Source organism: Prinia subflava, chromosome 10 (genome assembly GCF_021018805.1).
Source record: "Prinia subflava isolate CZ2003 ecotype Zambia chromosome 10, Cam_Psub_1.2, whole genome shotgun sequence".
Lineage (NCBI taxonomy): Eukaryota > Metazoa > Chordata > Aves > Passeriformes > Cisticolidae > Prinia > Prinia subflava.
The window spans coordinates 7,210,912-7,229,916 of record NC_086256.1 but is presented as its reverse complement, the minus strand read 5'-3'; the positions used below and the strand labels follow the sequence as shown (position 1 = coordinate 7,229,916).

Sequence of the window (19,005 nt, the reverse complement as noted above, 5' to 3'; positions counted from 1 at the left end):
GGGGTTTTTTTATGAATCTGCTTTACTCCTTTAGCTAGCTGCTCACTCATTTGCACTTACCTTTTAGTCTGATCATGTAAAAGGTTTTGGAACAAGTACAGAGGAAGAATAAAAACATAATGGTTTCTCACTGCTCGAGGGCATAACTCTAATTAAAAAGAACATTCTTGCTTTTAGCACCCAGACTCCTCTCTCCAAAACCTGAACTTTGACATTTTCAAACTGAGATTTAAAACAAGAAAATAATTCTCAGTGCCACGAGGAAGGACTGCCTGCATCGTACGGCGGGAAGGGGGAGAGATGAGGGAGAGCGAGGTTCAAGGCTAATGGACTTATCAGGGAATTTGAGTCAGGAAATGCAGATTTGGTGCTCAGCACACGCGGCTCACGCTCTCCCATCGCGCCTACCTGGAGGATGCGCGGCTCTCTGCCCAACCCAGCGCGACACAAACAAACACATCAGCGCTGAACAGGGGAATGTTTTCTGCCACCAAAAAACCTTCCAGGGCCAGGATCACAGCCAGGGCTCCTCGCTGGCAGCAGGGCTGCGAAGATGCCCCCGGTTAAAGGGCGCGGTCCCGACTTGGCAGCTCCTCAGCAGCCAACACTCAAGTGTTCCTCTTAACAACCTACAACTTCACACTTGGAGATAACCTGTATTCCACCTGCAGACACACCCCACACACCCTAATCAACCCCCTTCCCCTCTTCCTACCCTTCCTTACAGCCTCCAGCTACGTGGTTAAGCCATTGGGTGAATTGGCAGAGCCAAATGGAAATTGGCCACGCGTGCTGCTGAGGCACAGGTGTGGCAAACCAGCCCTTCTCTCCTGAATGGTTTTTACTTACAGCCCCCTTTACTCTTGAGATGTACGAATTATAAATCTTAAGAATATTTTAAATGTGTTTTTTATAATTAGCTTCTTATAATCAGCTAAAGAAACATTCACTTATGGATTAGGACTGGAGAAAATAAGGAAAAGTGTAAGAACCACAACCGCAGAAGGCAAAAAAAAAACAATAGACACAAGATTAAGAAATTAACAAATGAAATTTTTCAGGTTGGGAATCAAGAGTCACTGAAAAGAGCAATTTGGAAACATGTGTTACTGTTGCAAAATTGATAGCAATATAAAATTAACTCACACTACTCTATTTTAACTTCAACACATTACACACCACAGTTCATTTCCTCTTGTAACAATTCAATCAAGGAGCAATTAAATCATTATCACCTCCATCCAATATTAGTATTAATTTTTATTTTAAACATCAATATAGAGGAAACATTTACCAACAGCAAATAAAATCCCACATATATATGGATTTCTGTGCTGAAAATTAGCTCATCAGCCAACATGAACTAAATAATTCCAGTGGTTCATATCCAGCATATATTCCTACAAAACGCACATGTGACTGCTCCTAATGTGGCAGAGATGGAGGGATTACAAGGGGGAAATCTGCACCCCCATGGGCCAGGGTACCCAGTTCAGGAGATTCTCCATAATTCAGCATTATGAAACCTGACTGGCAGGAGCTCTGAGCTTGCAGTGCAGAGAGCTAATGAGAGCTATCAGAACAGCACATGTCGCCCATAGAAACATTTGTATGAGGAGCATCCTTGTGGTAGGACATGCTGGAGAGCTCAGGAGCAGCTGCAGGATAATTTGTTTTTGATTTGGAGTCCTCATCCTGTATAATAACATTAACTAGCTTCTTGATGATTGACCAGCTTCATCCATCAGATGTTTCAAAGGAAAATGAAGCCACTCTGGAAACATTACTACAGGCAGATTTTTTTTTCCCCTTTGCTTTCTTTTTCTTTTTCTTTTTCTTTTTCTTTTTCTTTTTCTTTTTCTTTTTCTTTTTCTTTTTCTTTTTCTTTTTCTTTTTCTTTTTCTTTTTCTTTTTCTTTTTCTTTTTCTTTTTCTTTTTCTTTTTCTTGTTTTGTTTTTTTTGGGGGTTTTTTTTGGCTTGTTTGGGGTGGGGCTTTTTGGGGTATTTTTGGTTTTTTGCCTACAAGAGGGGAATTTTTTTTTTCATTCTTCATTTGCAACAGCAAAAATTCATCTGCACATGGGTGAAACCTTGCAAAGGGCTGGGCAAGGACACAAGACATCTGTCCAGCAGCCCTGCAGAACCACAGGTCCCAGACTTTGACACAGCACTAAAGGAAAAGGGGGGGATATGGACCATCCTCTCCACCAGCATTGGGTGTTTGGCTGGTTTAGAAATATCCTTTAAAGCATCGCAAAATTTTGCAATCATTGTCCTGCTGGGGTTTAGTTTATCTGGGATTTTAATTGTGTCCAGCAGTAATGTGTAATGAGAAGAGAGGCTGTGAAACTCACTCACTGTGCCAGCCCACACAGAGGGCTTTTCCAAATCATTTAAGAGTGATTTAGACACTGGGAAAAAAAGCCCCAAACCTCAGCTAATTGTTAACTAAGATATGGCCCAATTTCAATTATTCCACTGATTGATCTCCAAGTGATAGATTTTCATTCTATTAATGAAAAGTGTCCAGTTCCCATTAAAAAGTAATGGGATTGATACCTAATCAGTTCAGGCTCCTTCGAAAAATCCAGTTTAAATGAATTAGTGGGGAAGCTTTGTACTTTCAAGTTAGCAGAATTTGCTCTTGCACTGCAGAAATCTGATGAGTGCTAAATAAGATGCTCCTAAAGCATCTGTCCATATGTCTCTGCCCTGGACAACACTATCCCTTCTAATCCAGTTCTGGACTTGGGCAATAGAAATCCCCTAATTTCCACTAACCATATGTTAGCTTTGCCATATGCAAAAGAATATGCAGTGATGAGGGTGGTGACAGAGCCAGATCTCTTCCCATACATAATCTAGAGCACGACAGTCTCTCCAGAGGAGAAAAAGCCAGGTACAGCCTGTGTATGTCCTGCAGGGAGAGCCCAGGTTGCCCAGCAAACACATTGTAAAAAACCTCTCACACAGAGTCTTCAAAAGGATGAATTATTTGCATGATTATTTTATAGTTGTACCCAGGTACAAAAGCTCGGTTGTCTGCCATGCGCACTAAGACTTCAAACTGCAAGCAAAAACCTGATTATTTGGTATTACTGAGAGTGCCACTCTTACAGAAATTCAGTGGTGTCTCGATGGGGTTTGATCAGCATTTCAGAAAAAAAAGGAATGTAACATTTAGGTGAAAAAAACCACTTCATGGTTATGAATTTGTGTCCTTGCAATATTAGGATGCTGCTAATAGGCACTTTTGATCTGAGAGGAGTGATGCAGGTGACACAGTGGGGACTGAGTGAATATTTGCCCATCTTTGCCCAACAAAACTTGGGTTTAAGTCACAGGCAAGAGTCCAGTGATGGCAGTGTGCTCCCTCTCCCACCCATCTCCTCACAGACTGAAAGCTCTGCCATCAAGGCAAACCCCCAGAAACACAGGGAAGAGATCTGGCAGGTCCCAGTTGTTCAGCTCAGCTGTTCATCCCCCCTGCCTCACCTCTCCAGGCTGTGGAAATGGCTGTTCCAGAGCAAGGACGAGCCTGGAGGATGTCACAGCCAGGGTGACACACAGGGATGCGTGCCAGGGCTGACGTGGATCCTGGGGATCCTCACCTTGCCTTAGCTAAGGCAGACCTCAACCACTGCTCAGGCAGTTCTCAGGGAAATGAGAGAGGCATAAATTATCTCCTGTGCTGGGCTAATTCCTTCTCTCTGCAAGGAAATCCATGCCTCTGAATAAAACAAAGCTCCCTCCTTCCTTCCATGGTGGCTCCAAGCAGATGTTCATTTGTTCCTTATTCTGAGTGCTGATACAGCCCAGAAAGGTTATCTAATTACAGAAACAATACTTATTGGATGCACTAATGCTCCTACAATTTTAATAGCAATATGATAGCTAGGATTTATATTATTTTCCTTTTCTGATTAATTATTTACATAGAGAAAAGCATAGATTATTAAGTACGTGCACGCTGTGCCAGGCTGCAAAGGGATTTTTTAAAAAGAAAAGGGAAGAAACAGACTCTAAACTTCTTTGGGAACAATCACCCAAGTGCTTTGTTATCCTGTGATCCAGCAATTTGCATTTAGGTTCCTGGGATTTGTTCAGAGCACAGACTTGATCCAGGACACTACAGGTGATGTTGGGACTTCCCAGTTTGGTAGCAAGCTGCAGCAGGGGGAGAAGACACTGATGTCAACACATCCACCCAGGAGAGCTGTGTTTAGCCACAAGCCTGACCAAATGCCTCAGAGGTGTGTGTGGCACTGGAAATATCATGAAATTGAGGTTGTTTTGTGGTCACCGTTCACCTGTTCTCCATGTAACGTGTCCCAAAGGTGCTAACTGGAATCAAGAGAAAATTTAGGAACAACCAAGACTTTAGAGACAGACAGATGTCATCTATCTACTCAACCCATTTCAAAGCATGGCCATGAGTTCCTCAAGCAGACTGTTCTCTGGTGGAAGCACACATTTCCCCTCTTTTTAGTTGAAAAACCTCACACTTCTGTCTAAAATTTATCCTATTTTCCTAAGATCAAGTCATTCTTGGAGGTTTGCCCCAATATACTTTAACAGACAAGTCGGATAATTATTGCTAAATGGCAACACTGAGCCTGGCCAGCTATTCAGGTGGGATGATCTCATTTTCAATATTTCATTACAAAAAATTCAAATGAGCTTACGACACTCTTAACGCTACGGATAAAATTCTGCCCTTCACCTGAAACTGAAAACCATGGCCACTGCACAACCATTCAGCTTCAACACAAATCTCTGTTTAACATCTGTGCAAACTCCTCCCCATTTTTTATCATTCTGCATACCAAAAAGCACTTTGCTAACTTTCTGCAAACCCAGATATTTCTATGAAATGATGTTGTGGTGCGGCGGTAAAATTAATGAGAGGAGACTCCTAAGGAAGAAAAAGACAAATCTTTATGCTTATGTCATTAAATTAATTCGGCCTGGAAAGAAATTAATCCTATCAAGCTTTAATCAGGTGGTGACTTTGCTTTGATTTGTGAATAACAGTTTTAATAAAAGATATTTCACAGAACAGAAGAATCTCTAGTGCAAAATGCCCCACAGTCTCTTCCTCTGACTGAGAATTTCTGGTCATTAAAAAAAGCCAAAGCAAAAGCAGAACTATCACTACTTACCTCATCTGCAGCTATGAAAATGTGAGTGAGAGGTCAGAGGAGAGGGGAAAAAAAAGCAAGTCCTTGGAAAAAAGGGCTGGAAAAGATAAAATCTAATTAGAGTGACTCTAAAATCCCACCACCCCTCATAGGTTAGGAGGGAACAAAAGCAGGAGTCCGTGAGCCTTAGCAGGGCACACAGCTCCTTCTCACATTGGCTTTCATGGTGCTGCAGGTGGATTAAGTAAATCAGGCATAAATTTACTACAGAAGATGGAGGGCATTCCCCCTTCCCCCAGCAGGACCTGGCAGCTGAGGCCAATCCAGCAGCCTGCTGGGTCATGGGCCATGCAAGGAAGGGTCCCTGCCTGTCCCTGTGTTGTGCCCTCCAAGTGGCTGGAGGACAGAGAGATACAAGGGACCCCTCCTAATCCCTGCCACTGGAATACAGATGTGCCACTGGAATACAGATGTGCCATCCCTTCAGCTCCCAGACAGGAACTACAGGGGGTGGCAGCCCACGTCTGCATGAACAACAGCTCCAGAAGAGGAAGAGAGTTGGGGACAGAAATGTGCATGTATCTCACAGCTCATAAAGGTCATGGCTTAGCAGTGGAGTTATTCCACAGCCACAGAAGGAGCCTTGATCCAGATCAAAGATGGCAGAAACGTGGACTAAGGATTAACCTCACCTTCTTCAAGACCTGGAGGGAAATCAGACACTCTGGGAAAGGAGCAAGGATTGGGCAGATTCGTGTGTCTGGGAACTGCAACAGTCTCGGTTCCCTCACAGCCTTGGGTGCTGGGGAAGGTGGCACACCAAAGGGAAAGCAGAAATACTCATGGGTGGAAAGCAGAAATACTCGTGGGTGGAAAGCAGAAACACTCATGGGTGGAAACAGAACCATTCCTGAATGGGTCCAAGTGCCCGTGGTGTTTGCAGTCACGCTGCAGCCTCGTGAGCACTGCAGCAGCATCTTCCCTGTGCCAGCCAGCCCTGCTCCCTTGGCCACCGAGTGCTCTCCTGGGGCAGGATGGGCTGGGGGCAGGCACCTCTCTGCCTGCAAGCAGCAAAGGCTGATCCAGACAGAACCCCTGCCCCTGCATTTTCTGGTGAGGACTTCACAATAGAGTAAATCTCAGGTAGCAGTGAGCCCTGCTGCGCAGGGAAAAGCCGAGTATGACTGAGAAACCCTTCCATCATGCTGTCACAGAAAGCAAGTTCCCTGGGGCTTGAAGGAAGGCTGTGCCTTAAACGATTTGCTCTTTAATGGGCTTTTTCTTTGCAATCAGCATGTGAACTTTGAAAAACCACGGGTTTGGTTTCCAGAGTGTGCAGTCCTGAGCCCACGGAACCCACGCAGCTCCGGTTCCCCCCGCCTGATTGGCAACCCTGCCAAAAGAGCCCCCTACAACTTCTGCATCATGTATTGTATTAAAAATAATATGCTTCTGATTTGAAAAAGAGTTTTTAAAAATATGCCACCGGAACATCACCTTGCTAAAAGCTGAAAAAGATGCATTTTTAGTAACAGGAATGTGAGGAAAGCAGTCTGGACCAGGGCAGTTTGGCCCACATGAGCACTGCAGACCCAGAGTCAGACGGGATCCTCAGAAACCAGAGGGTTTCAGGGTGGGAGTAAAGGCTCCTTTGGGGCAGTGAGAGTGGAGAATCAAGCCTGGCTTTGTTAGGCTTTGTCTTACCCCTCTCTATAGGGAGGACAGGAGGGATGGGAGTTCCTGAGGGTGACCTGGCACAGCTGCTTGCAGGGCAGGGCTGAATGTTCTCCAGGGCAATGCACACACTGCAGCAGGACCTGGGGCGCTCTGCAAGACCCAGCTTTGGCCAGAGAAAAGGGCAGCAGCCGGGTGGGATGTGCAGCGAGGAGACTCCTCACTGCCCATCATCCCTGCCCAAAGCCCCCTCAGAGGCTGCTCTCCATGATTTAGGCTCCAGCACACACCCAGGACAGGGCAGATGTTGTCCCCCAGGTCACACGTGGAGTCTCCAGTGGACCAGAGCACTGAGCCACGGCACCATCTGTCACCTTTACAGTAGACCAACCCTGTTCCCCTTGTGCCCTGATTCTCCCACAGTGATTTTTTCCTGGCCTCTTTCTCCTGTCCCAATTGCCATCAGCGTTTCTCATCCTTTAGGAGAGATGCAGAGTACTGAGGCTGAGCAGCAGGCTCTAACCCCTTCTCCCAAAACAAGCTTAGTCTTTGTTGCACTGTATTTACTTCTGTTTTCCAAGAGTGGGGAAAAGCAAACAATGTAGAAAACCTTTAATTTCACATTTTTTCCCAGCTGGTAAAAATGATAGCTGGATATGCACACATCAGTATAATCGTCTCCTAAACAAATGGCACAATGACAAACCGAGGGGGCGGGGAGAGGGGGAGCAGAGCACAAGCTGGTGTTTTCAATTTAGAAAGTATGCATTATTTACACTGCCATTATTCCACTCAATTTGAGTTCACGCTTTAGTCCTAATTTCAGTATAATCAAAGTCAATGAATATTTAATCAGCATTGCTTCCAGAAATTGAGTAATGCCATTAACATAATGTCCCCAGGACTTCAATGCCGATTTTCCTCAAAAGCAGGAGACTTCCACTCTTCCTGCCCTTCCCCCCACACTTTAACCAGCTGATGCTCTGATCCCCACCTTTGCTGGGCTTAACAAGGTGGGACCTGCCCAAAAGGCAGTGAATGGGAGAAACCCTTCCCAAACGCAGAGATGTGTCACCACTGGTGCTGATCCGGCCCCAGGATAGGTGATAAAAGCAGAGCATTCCACTTCAGAATGGCTCAGTGTGGATAAGCACGGTAATAACAATAATCCATTTGCACTTCTGGAGCACCTTCCAATGGAGGGGCTCTAGTTCTGCAGGCATTAATTAATGCCTCCCACTCCCCTGCAATGAAGACACTTATTTGTGTGATCGCTAATCTACAGATAGGAAAACTGGAGCATGGTGAGGTTAAGTGCCTGGTTTAGAGCCACCCAGGAATCCAGTGGCATTTGGGCAGAAGTCTGGAGCTCTGACTGCCTCCAAGCTTCCTTCCCTACCCAACAGACTGTGCTGCTTCACTAAAATGAGATCAAGAAAAGCAGCAGTACCTATGAATATTTATGAACAATACAAAATTACAGCATAAAAAATTGTACAGACATTTCAGAGCTGCTAAGTGATGGCTCCAGAGCTGTATCTCTATGTGCACAGAGCATTCAGCAGTCAGTGCACACATGCCCCCTCCAGTGGGGCTGCATCTAATCTATCATCTTTTCTAACATGACTATCACTGTAATATCTCAGCAATGCCTTCAGCTGAAGACCTATCACAGCTTTCCATCTATCTGAGCTGGTTTATAAAGCTTTTCTCCATGGTGCTGGAAAATCTGTGGGGCATGTGTTTTAAAATATTGGATAAATTCCCCACTTTCCCTTCTGTAAGTCTAGATAGAGCTTTAATGCAACCTTTATCAGTAATGAACAATCTCTTGTTCTCCCATAAAATTAGAATTAATCCTTTTTTATGTTAATAAGGCAGGAACAAAGTTCAATTTTGTTCACACAACACATACAGTTGGGAAGTCTGAGGTTACATATAGAAAGTACTTACAAAGTTATTCTAACCTGGTTTTTTAGAGGGTTTTGATAGTTCGGGATCATCACACTTCTATAGACTCTTACATGAACTATTTCTCATTACATACCAGTTCACTGGTCCCCTATTTGCAAATCTACCTGTTGTTCTCAGCAGGTTCCAATATGGTACAAGCTCAGTGCAGGTGTTCTCTTCAGTAACAGCATTAAGGAGCCTTTTTCAGCTGCTGAAGATTTCTGGGTTGCACAGGTGCACGTGGTATATGGAAATTTTCAGTCCCCACCTCTGGGAGTGGTCTTCAAAAATATTTTCTCTAAAATTTTGCAAAGCTGTTCAAGCTCAAAACCAGTAATACCAATAAATTATTATTTTGCTGAATGACATTCTGGTGGTAACTGACTCAGGCATAGCCCTGCTGGCCTGGCCATGCATTGAGGCTGAGCCTGGCAAAGATAAAGTAACACCTGACAATTTTACACTCCAGCTCCATAGAATTACCCTTATGTGGGTAAATATGAAGAATAGGTTTGCAATCATTTAAAAAGTCTTATTCTTTGCTCATATCAAGAATCTGCTCTTGGAGATGGAATGGAGGAAATAAATGGTGCAGATGGAACAGGGATGGAGGAGTAAAGCCTGTGCCTGCAGAGGGAATGAGGAAGGACTTTGCTGGAGTAGGAGTGGGGAGGTATTTGTTATGGTCTGGGGAAGGGTAGAGAATTGCTCAGCTCAGAAGCTCAAGCCAGGAGCAAAGAATAGCTTGTACATGTCACTGGCATCATAGAATGAAAGCCCCCCTGCAATCTCAAGGAAAGCACTTCTATAAGCCCAGGTAGCATTTTTCCAACCTATCTTGTCCTTAATAACAAACATTTTGAAGCCAGAAGATTAATGGTTCTGTGGAAGTGACATATTCTGCTGTCTCTTGAATGAAGTTGTCTCAGCCATGCTCTGCCAACACCCCCTGACACCTCCCATCTATCCTAATGGCTTTAAACATTAACCTCAGCAAACACCACCACCACCCTGGCCGAGAGGACACAAAGCTGGCACCAGCTGCCCTTCAGCAGTAACAGGAATGAAACACGGAGGTTCTGCCCTGGAAAATCTCACCTTCACTGACTCTGAACGAAGACCAGTGGCTCTGACAGCCTCTAGGGATACCTTCCTTTGAAGGAGCACAAAGCAGTCTCACACGTGTGGTCTGCAGCTCACCAACATCCACAGAAGGGCAATCAGCACTGCTGGGAAGGCTTTTCACAGCCCAGTTCCTGACAGGCAGAGTAAGAGTTAAGCTGGAGGGTGGGGGAGAAGCCAGAGGATTGCTGTAACATATCATCAGTGGGACTATTAATAGGGTTCAGGTTATAACTTATTCATGATCTTCTGCACTTTTCACTCGTGCATATGGCAGGGTAACTCAGGAACACTTATGAATGACACTACTAATGCACCAAAGAGAAAGGAAACAGAGTTCTGCTGCTGTTGCACATTAAACCTATCTATTGCTCTTCAAGACCACAGCAGATCAGTCAAGCAGACATGGATACTGCTGTTAAAGGATCAGCCCTCAGAGCATCACTACCCCGCTGGGTCTGGGATGCCCTCAGCAGAGGCACAGCGCATTAAATCTTTTTGCCTTGGCAATACTTGCACGATTTGCCATATGATTCCTGTTTCAGCAAACACTTATGAGCATTGTCAGACTCAACAGGCAGCACCTCTCTCCATGGCCACAGAGCCCCAGTGCCAGCCCAAAGGGATTTCTCTTGCTCTTTGCAAACCCAATGGAATTCGGAGCAATGGCCTTCCTTAAAAGTCCCACAATACAACTCACAGTAAACTGATGCTGATAAACTGGGCCAAAGCAAAGAGTCCAAAAAGCTTCACACCCTGCAAAAAATCAGCTCTGTGGTTTTTAAAGTTCACCTCCATGGCTTTGAATGGCCCTGAGGGCAGGTGAGAACAGCCACTGGCACCAGGAGGTCGTGGCTGACCAGGCAGCACCTACAACATCAAAACAGAGCTCGCAGAAATGTGAAGGCTCAAATTCCCATTGCTACTTTGGTTCCTGAAGGAACTCTACGGCACAAATAATTTAGGACTTAATAGATATGGCAAAGGCCATGGGGTGTGTCAGTAGCGAGGCGGAGGTAAGAACCTAGCTATCCCGAGGGACCAAGTTTATTCCTCTCACCTGCACTCCTGGCAAGAGATTTAGCACTTGTCACTGGTCACTGTTTTATCTCCAGTGTCTTAATTGTCTTTTTGTTAGTTAGGGTTCATTGTATGTTCTATTGATTGTTGTTTCCCCACTAATTGACTGTGTGGTTGTTGGCTTTTTTAATTGCCATCCTGAAAGGCACTGTAAATTGTCCTACACCAACATTAGTGATGGTAAGAAAACCAGAGCGGTGCAAGGAATTTCAGTATTAATACACTGGGGAGACAACAAGGTCTTAGAATGCTCTCAGTCTATTTCATTCCCTCTCTCAGCCAACTCATCCAAACCTTGTACACCAAACATTAAAGCTTTCACTTCCATATGCTGGATTCAAGTTCTGGTTTTGACCTATATTCTGGTTCAACATTCATTAACCCAGATGATGGATGTACAGCACATCCTTTCCAACACCCACGTCCTTCCCAGCTCCTCCTCCAGGTATCTGAGGCTGGTCCAAGACACAGAAGTCAATGGGTATTTTCTTTAGACTTCCACTGACCTTTGGTCCAGATCTTGAAACATTTATTACTTCTCACAGACCTAAGGATACAGACAAGGGACCAAGGGAGATTTTTCAAGTCATCTAATTCCTGCTAATTAACTCGGCCATGTTAGAGCCTTTGAAAGTTTGACAAAGCACTCACAAGCATTTTCAGACAGTTGAATTTCTTCACCTGGCTCAGTCCTCCAGCCCCCATAGTTACAAACATTGTCTTCATGTGCCAAACTCTTAATCCAGATACAGAGGACAGGATGAGTCGGTCATGCAACACATTTAACTGTTCCAGAGTTGACAGAAGACTAAAGAGAAAGATTAATTAAAGACCTAGACAAGGAAAAAAATCCCTTTTTCAGAAACCATTTAGCAGTGAAAGGCACTGGGCATTATTTGAGGCTTATTGAATTCATGCTGGCTTTCTCTCTTTTCTGGAATAGCGTCAATACTGCAATTGATTCCAGGCCTTTTCTTAGAAGAATCCCAGTTCTAATTTAATCCTATTGAGCAGCAGTCAGAAGCCCACCAAGGGAGGCATTCCACTCATTTTAGCAAAACGGCCAAACAGTGGTGGGTTTGACAAAACCAAAGGACATGCTTTTTGCCTTTTTTGAAGGCCTTTTGCCTATTTTTGAAGGGCAACTGTCACTGCAGCAGTCCCTGTCTCTGCCACTGCCTAATCCCAAGAATGCAACATCCAGGACCCTTGCTTGTTTTCCTATTAAGGCAACAAAGGTCTTTTGCTAAGTTTTGTGTAAAAATGAAAACATATTTTTAAAGATGATAAATGGTCCTTTTAGCTCCTGGTGCTTTCTTCTTCTTTTTCTATTCCTTTTTTCTCTTAGGTAAGGAAAAATCTCTCCCTTCCTATGCAAATATTCATGAGGGAACAGTTAAATGTTCTTTTTCACACAGCTTTTCAACCAGTCAGTACAGAAGGTCACATTTCAGTGGATGAGAATATTCTATGAAATATTCTATGGTATTCCTACATATCCTGACCTCCCTGTTATTCCTTCTCACTCCTCCTAGATGTGAGAAAAGCAACAGAAAAAGAGGAATTCCCCCCTCAACACTTGAAATCTACCCCCAGCATTCTCCAAATCACTTGAGTATTTCTTACAGTAAGAGAGGAGCTAAGGGGGACTATGAGTTATCCTGCCACATTTACAGGCCTTTCTTTAATTTCAGGACACTGCTCTTGAACTTTAACGGAATGATTAGTGATGTGCAGCAGCAGCAGCAAGAGGAGGAACACAGCTCAAGCCAGGAAAGCCCAGGGATGCAATCCCATCCATCTTTAGATGCCACATCCCCAGCAATATCTGCTGTGAGCACCAATTCATTAGAGCGGTGCAATCTCCCCAGAAACAGCCCCAGCCCGTCCCCCGCTGCCTCCATGGAGCAGCTCCTTAAACCCTGACAAGTCCGTGCACAACCAATTTGCTCAGGCTTCATTGTTTCCCAGCACTAACCTTATTAACCTCTAGGCACAGCAAAAGGGTTGTTTATTTGCTGAAACATCTGCTTTGGATGGGAGCGATGAGGAGCGCGGTGGGAGCGTGTGGAGAGGGAGGGACATCTCTCGGAGGTGCATCTCTCAGCCTGTCCCAGGCTGCTGACAGGGCCAGGGCCACCAGCCTGTGACAACAGCCCAGGGGGGCTCTGCCTCATGACCTGAGCAAGGGCCAGGTTTAGCTGGGCTTTTTTCAGAGGGGTGGATGAAGGAGTTCTATTTCCATGCTGCTCTGTGCAGGTGTTCTGTTCGGCTTCACTTTGCCCTTTTATCCACAAATGAAACAACTCCCCCACCCTCTCCTTCAGAGTTCTGCATTTGTGTGCACCCAGGGTTGACACTGTGGCCAAACTCAGCCCATGTCTTTAACTTCTCCTAAAACAAACACACAATTCTTTGGTGCCTTTCTGCCACCTCTTTTCTGAAGCTGTCCCCGTTTTACCACACTTGGATCAACTTGTCTCTGAAACCAGATTCATACTCAGCAGCTGGAAAAAGAAGAATACACACGCACACACACACAAACCAACCTAATCCACATCTAATTGTAAGGAGCTGATGGCTACTTGAGGAATGGTTCACTTTATAAATGAGAATATACAAAATACCCTACTGAGAACAGAGGGTTACTCAGCATTTCCGCAGCTTTGTGCACTGCTCAGGTATTCTGAAGTATTTCTATCTTTTGACAGTTTAAGCAAGATCAGTTTCTCCCTCTGAACACCTTTAACTCACCTTCCTTCCAAAACAGAGGCCTGTTCTTCCCATGACTTCCAGTCCAGTCTCATCACCTACTGCGAACCCCACAGGAAGAAACAAGAAATGAGGATTCTCCTTTAGCTGTAGTTTTCATGTCCTATATGTGGCACTTGTCAACATTATTTAACTGCAAACTTCTTGCTGGAACCTGATCTGATGGTCCACATTATTTCCTAGCTCTGCCTTATTGTAGGAACATGAACAGAGAGGATGGCAGAGGTTCTTACAACAAGCAAGGGAACAATCTCCGAGAGTTTTATATCTGCATTTTGAGGTGCCTGACAAAAGTTTGCAGGCACAGTTTGCCTGTGAACAGCACACTACCCACCACGTCTGAAGGTGCCAAAAAAAGCAAATCTTGGAAAGCACACAGAGGAAGGACTGAGTTGAAGAAAAGCCAGCTCAGTGTCTATCTGCTCACAACAACTAACAAGCACATAATGAGTCTTGCACTCTTCTTTCCTCATCTTCTCTCTGTGGCCACTCTCCAAAGAGAAGGCGGTGTGATGAGCCAGGGGAAGGCAAAGCAAAACACCCCTGTTTCAAGATCTCATTAACTGGGGAGCTAATAAGTGCACTGAAGCTTTCACTCCTGAAGCTGAAACAGGAAAAGTTAAGAGGAGCAAAAAGAGTACTTCTCAAGTGTCAGAATTTTTTTACTGCTCATCTTTAATGGTGCCTCAGTACACTTTTAATCACTGATCCTCCACATGAAACCCTTGGGAGCAAGGTTTAGGGAGCCAGAACTTTCTGGAATGCTTACATCCACATTTCGAAACCCAAAGCCTTTCCACAGAGAATAAGACGATTGAAAAACTTCATGAAGTGACTCCCCCTTATAATCTGGAAGCTCTTAGCTACTTTTTGACTCTTGAGCCATTAAGGTTTATTGGCTCCATGCCTTCACCATCACCTCCTCTTCCTTCCAACCAAAAATATTCCCTAGTTTTCCTGCCCCAACCTTCTCAGAACTCCACCCTTCATGCCTGCAGTGGAGGGGAGGAAGGCAAGGAGTCAAGGAGCTCTTTTACACAGCAGCTAGAGGGGGTCAGAGATTTACATTTACCCAGATGATTAAAAAAAAAAAAAAACCAAAAAAAAAAACCCACAAAAACCAACCACCCAGAAACAACAAGTGAGATTCAAGGCTTTGTCTTTGTTTCAAGAACAAGAACTGAGTCAAATGCTGTGATCGTGACCAGGGGATCCTCCCACCTTCAGAAAAACAAAGCATCTGAGCACGATTGTAAAGTTTTACACAGGTTATAGTTAGCAAAAGAGTCTTTCTTTTATGCAAAAGTAATCCTAGGCAAAGTAGAGCCTGATTAATTTTTAAGTCATCCACTTTATTAAATAAATACAGTGTAGAATCAATGGTTTCTGCTGAAATTCAACATAACAACTTTTGCATTTTGGAAAATCCCTTTTAATTTCCATTGGGGTGACTTTTTTCTCTTTCAAACTAATTTTTTTTGAAGAAGAATTGATAATCAAAGACCATAATTCCTCACTTACTACATGTTTATTTGCTTTCAGCTTCTTAAGACCAATGTACTTATGTCTAAAAATAGTCACAATTGCTACCAAAAATGCAAATAAATTCTGAGCAGCCTAGCAAAGCAATGCTCCTAAACAACAGTCAATGTTTATAAGAAATCCTACGACAACAGATGTGATAAAGAATTAATTATTGCTTGTACTGTCTCAGGACTACAGAGAGTTGACCCAAATCATCTGCACAAGACCCTGGGGTATGCATGATCCCACTTTTCAGAAAGTCTCTCCACTCCAGGTTGTGTGGTAGCACTTAGTCAAAGTTAAGAAAAAACTTTTCATTTGCCTATACTGGAGCCTAGTAGGCTTTGTTTATTTTTGTCTGCTAAAAGTGCCTCTGTTACTCAGAAATCTGATATTTAACTCAGGCCAACACCCCTTAGTTTCAAGGGGAGAGAAGGGCTAGGGTACCCTTCAAACTGTGCCCTAGAGATACCAGGCTGAATTTCTTTTTTTTTTTTTTTTTCTTTTTTCCCTCCAGTTAATGTTCAAACATTTTCAGACTGACAAGGAAAGATGCATTTTAAGATGATTGAATTCCTTTCATTTTCTTGAGGGAAACCAAAGACACCTAAACACACCCATGAAGTTTTGGGTGCAGATATCAGCCTTCAGATAGCTGTAAAAACATTTGGCTTAAAGATGCTGATCACACAACAAGACAGTGCTAAAGGAGAAACTGAAACTCAGGGATGCCCAGATCTTTATCTCTTAAATATCTTTGTAAAACAGTGAGGAAAGTGCACAGCTCCAGATCCCCCCAGCCCCTTGCCCAGCATGCCAGGAGCGTGGTTGGGTTTGCAATTACTGCCAACCATGGAATTGCCCAAGCAGTGACATCACCACTGCCATGGAAACCCGGTGGTTTTGTCACAGGGAACTGAAACCTGGTGCTGGGACACAACAGTGAGAGCTCGAGTTCCCATTCCAGAGTTCCCATTCCAAAGTTCCCATTCCAGAGTTCCCATTCCAAAAGCAACACGTGCCTCTGGCTTGGCTCCCTGCCCTGGAGAGCCTCCTCTCCTCTGTCCTGTGGCCACGAAGGTCACTGCTGCAGGGGGAGTCTCGTCTGTTCCCCTTAAGCCAGACAGTGTCTGAAGCTGAAGAAAAGTTTTACTTTTTCTTGTGCTCTTTCTGATTTTCACTTTGGGTCACTTCCCTTTCAGCAGCAGAAGAGGCAAGAGGATTCACCCTGGCTGATGGAGTCAGCTGCTGACAATACATTACACTTAAAATTCCTTTTAATATTCTGCTTAGACACACTGTAAAAGAAGAATGGATATCCCGAATAATTAAAATATGTTTAATTTGCATGGAGCTCAGGGCATTGTTCTGACATCAAACATCACTGTCAGCCATATGTGGAATTTCAACTGCCAAGTGCTTCATTTATGTGAAAATTAGCTTAAGTGTACAAAGAATGAAAAATTTATGATTATTTCACATTTTAATAAATGCAGTGCTATGCATTAATTTAGACTTCTAAAACAATTTTGACAGTGACAAGGGAATCCTTCACAGACTAAGTGCTGCAGCGTGCTGTGCCTCACATGTCCTGCGGAATTGTGTGGTGGAGTGTTAAGGCAGTCAGATTTTTATGTTTTTAAACAAAGATATTATATGACTATATCACTTAAAATACTGCCTCACTCTTCCCATGAGATGGCACAGAACCCATCAATAGCTTTCAGACAGATCTGCATCTCGCATTACACAAAAATGTTTGCAGTGAGGAAAAAAAAAGTGCTCATCTCACTTTGCTCAATATAACAGGCACTGGCAACTTTCCCCAGACTTTTGTTGTACAGGAAAATCGCTTGGGTGGTGGCAGGATCTTCCACAAGGTGCTAAGATCTGGCACCAGTGCATTATTTTTCATGAGCATCTTCTGTTCTTCATAGTAAAACATGAAGCTGCACCACCTCTCACTCCTTACAGGCCATGGGGGATCTCTCCAGGCCTAAATGGAAATCCCACAATGGTTTTTGGGTTTGGGGTACCCCAGACTGAGAGGAAACATTGGCAACACCTCACAAACTGCTCCTTCTCTTGGTCCAAGCAGAGGCCCCCTTCAAATGGCACTTTTCATATAATGATCAGCTTTGCATTTTGCATGACAAAATAAAGAAAGCACTTCTGTAAACATGGAATCATAGGATCATAGACTAGTTTGGGTTGGAAGGGATCTTAAAAGGTCATTTTACAGCCCCCTAAAATGAGCATCTTCAACCAACATCTGACATTCTGCACAACCCCCCTGGACTCAAAATATAACTGACACAAAGAAAGAAGAGGATTTTAGCCATTGTCAGTCCACGTAAGTCTAAATTTGTGCTTTGTAAGATCTGGCATTTCCAGACATGTTAAACACAGCACACTCCCCTCTCTGCATGTATTGCACGCTCAGAATCTACATTAAAAGAAGGTTATTAACACCATCCTGCCAGAGTTCAGAAAAGAGACCAAAACCAACTTCATTCTGCCATTTCCTAAGGTGGGGCTCTTTGAACAAATCTCTTTGGTGCATTTCCATTTCTTCTTTTCTTTCTTTTTTCTCTTTTTTTTAAGAAAGCAAACTTATAAAAATGGAAATTCTATCACATAGCCTCACCTTGAGCACAGATGAATTATAAACAGGGTTTGATCCTTCAGATCCACCTAGAGCTCTCAGCATGTGAGCTTATCTAGTAACCAAAAGCAGCAAAAAGCCTTCATCCTATCTGAGAATCAGCTCTGAAAGGAGATGAGATCAGACACATGCTTTGCTATTGGCTTTCATGGCTGTTTCCTGACAGCAAAATAGTACTAAGAATAAAGAACCTTAAGGCCCATTCCAGCTGCTTTAAACAGGTGTGATCTGGCAGGCACAGCTACTTCTGTAAACTCTGAATCGTGAGTCAAAATCTCCACTTCACGCTCTGGTTACTCCTGGCCTTTGCTGTCCAAATGCAGATCTTATTCCTTGTCGCAATAACACCAAGAGCAGGACTAACCTCTACTAGGACAGGAGTAACTTTTGCTCTCTGTCTGGCATAAGAAAGCTTGGCCTGGCACAGGAGTGAGTCACTCAGAAAATCTCCTGGGGTATGGAAGAAGTTTCATGTTTATATTGCATTTTGCAGGTCCACAACCAGCACGTGGCCTTTAGGGTGGAATGGCCACTCTCTGGGGATGGCAGCAGAGCCCAGGGCACTGCTTCCCCCAGTGTGGGACAGTTTGGTGGTTTGGATGCCACCAGCCAAGCCCAGGCTGTCCCTTCTGGGCAGGCTGATGTGGCCACGTGCCATGGGCCAGCTGCTCTCCCAGAGGAGTCTGCATGCAGGCAGAAGGAAATGGAGGGAGGAAGGAGCTTGCTGGTGTCCTTGGCTTTGCAGAGAGAGCTGCAGAATGCTGTGGGAAGTCCTCTTTGAGGGAAACCTTCACGGGACCTAGAGGGTCCCAAATAACCGAGAGGACTGGCAGCTCTGCTGCCTCTGTGTGAGGCACTCTCAGCCTCAGCCACAGAAATGTTTCTGTGACCACTTTTGGGCTGAGACTGAGGTGAATCCCTTCCCCTTCTCTGCAGCTCGTCCTGTGACCCCTGCAAGAAGTCACTGGAGGCAGAGCTGGGTGCTCACACTGCTCCCTGCCAGCCTGGCACCACACGGGGACCAAGGGAGTGTCACCTGCCCGGCTTGGTCCTCCCTGCCACTGCTCTAATGCC

The 19,005-nt window shown here is 44.3% G+C and overlaps 1 protein-coding gene across 3 annotated transcripts in view; it reads right to left on the bottom strand.

Moving 5' to 3' along the window:
* LOC134555496 (BEN domain-containing protein 5-like) overlaps positions 1–19,005 on the bottom strand; it is an 898,337-nt gene that overhangs the window by 267,756 nt on the left and 611,576 nt on the right. The gene's annotated exons all lie outside the window — the stretch shown is intronic.